Source organism: Triticum aestivum, chromosome 5D (genome assembly GCF_018294505.1).
Source record: "Triticum aestivum cultivar Chinese Spring chromosome 5D, IWGSC CS RefSeq v2.1, whole genome shotgun sequence".
Classification (NCBI taxonomy): Eukaryota; Viridiplantae; Streptophyta; class Magnoliopsida; order Poales; family Poaceae; genus Triticum; species Triticum aestivum.
Window position 1 is genome coordinate 46,509,405 of NC_057808.1, and position 2,430 is coordinate 46,511,834.

Consider the following 2,430-nt stretch of genomic DNA (forward strand, 5'->3'; position numbering starts at 1 on the left):
GGGCTTCTTCATGGGAGTGGCAACTTGTTTGCCATTCTTCTTGAAGTTCCCTTTCTTTCCCTTGCCCTTTTCTTGAAACTAGTGGTCTTGTTAATCATCAACACTTGATGCTCTTTCTTGATTTCTACCTTCGTCGATTTCAGCATCGCGAAGAGCTCGTGAATCATTTTCGTCATCTCTTGCAAATTATAGTTCATCACAAAGTTCTAGTAGCTTCGTGATACTGACTAGAGAATTCTGTGAATCACTATCTTATCTGGAAGATTAACTCCCACTTGATTCAAGCGATTGTAGTACCCAGACATTCTGAGTACATGCTCACTGGCTGAGCTATTCTCCTCCATCTTGTAGGCAAAGTAATTGTCAGAGGTCTCATACCTCTCGACACGGGCATGAGTCTAAAATACCAATTTCAACTCTTGGAACATATCATATGCTCCGTGGCATTTCAAAACATTTTTGAAGTCCCAATTCTAAGCCGTAAAGCATGGTGCACTAAACTATCAAGTAGTCATCATACCGAGCTTGCAAAACGTTCATAACGTCTGCATCTGCTCCTGCAACAGGTTTGTCACCTAGTGGTGCATCAAGGACATAATTCTTCTGTGCAGCAATGAGGATAATCCTCAGATCACGGACCCAGTCCGCATCATTGCTACTATAATCTTTCAACTTAGTTTTCTCTAGGAACATATAAAAATAAAACAGGGGAGCTATACGCGAGCTATTGATTTACAACATAGATATGCGAATACTATCAGGACTAAATTCATGATAAATTAAGTTCAATTAATCATATTACTTAAGAACTCCCACTTAGATAGACATCCCTCGAGTCATCTAAATGATCACGTGATCCATATCAACTAAACCATGTCCGATCATCACGTGAGATGGAGTAGTCTTCAATGGTGAACATCTCTATGTTGATCATATCTACTATATGATTCACGTTCGACCTTTCGGTCACCAGTGTTCCAAGGCCATGTCTGTACATGCTAGGCTCGTCAAGTTTAACCCGAGTATTCCGCATGTGCAAAACTGTCTTGCACTCGTTGTATGTGAACGTAGAGCTTATCACACCCGATCATCACGTGGTGTCTCAACACGACGAACTGTCACAATGGTGCATACTCAGGGAGGACACTTATACCTTGAAATTTTAGTGAGGGATCATCTTATAATGCTACCGCCGTACTAAGCAAAGTAAGATGCATAAAAGATAAACATCACATGCAATCAAAATATGTGACATGATATGGCCATCATCATCTTGTGCCTTTGATCTTCATCTCCAAAGCAGTGGGCATTTTTTGGCATAGAAACGAGGAATATACAAAACAAAATTGTGTAAAAACTAACCGAGATCACTCATTGAAGCTATCGCAGACACATTACCTCACTTCCTTTCTCATTAGCTGCTAGATTCATGCCGGTGCCATCGCCGCCTTGCCAGGGCAACTCCAGCTTGGGGCGGCGTGGAAGCCAAGCTAAACGGCGAGGGGCGCACCATGCACAGACCCACGTTAGTGTTTGTTCAATCCACCCAGTGGCTGGGTGATCCCCACTTCCTCCGCCATTCGATTAAACCTCTTGATTCCCCTCATTCCCTCGCTCGGTTTTTGTTCAGTTAACCCCTTCCTCAATTCTGTACAAATACAAGTACAGTGGCTAGTGGTTGCTTATGTCTTACATGAATGAGCTTGTGTAGCTAACATGCACAGAGGCTTCACTGAACATATGCTAGTACAACAGAAGTACTACTAACTAAAAATTAAATTCACAATTGACTGCACTCTAACATCAAAGTAGTTTGATTCAGTTCATTTTCTAACTTAAAATTTCTGAATCAAAAAACTGCTACCAAGGTTCACGTCAAGAAACCATTTGTAATTGTTCTCTAATTAAAATAGGGCAGTTGACATTCAAATGTATCTCAAAAGTGATAGCCAAGAACTCAAAGTTGTATCATTCTTCACAAAACCAAAAAATTAAAGTAAGCAGATAAAAAAGGAAACTAGTGAGCCCATAGATTCATATATAGATATACTTATATCGGACTAGCCAACAATACAATGGAGAACATGCATTTTATAGAACCAACTCGTTTCCTCCTAAAGTTCTCCGAATAATTTTAGCCCACGCAGAGAAACTGTGTCAACGGCAAAACTTTCCAAATTTGCATCAAATTACCGAAATGTAATGGCACACAAGGTTACCTTAGAATAGTATACTTTTAGGCCAACATCCTACCTCAGAAAAACAACTGAGACATGCAACCGTGATCTGCCCCAGAAGGCTTCATCGCTGACAATTAGCATCTTGCACTGCCAGTTTCTGAGTTTCAAGGGAAATGCAAGTTGCTGTTTCGATATGATTCACTCAATATATTAAATTCATAAAAAGATTCACTCAGCATTTCTCTTCGCA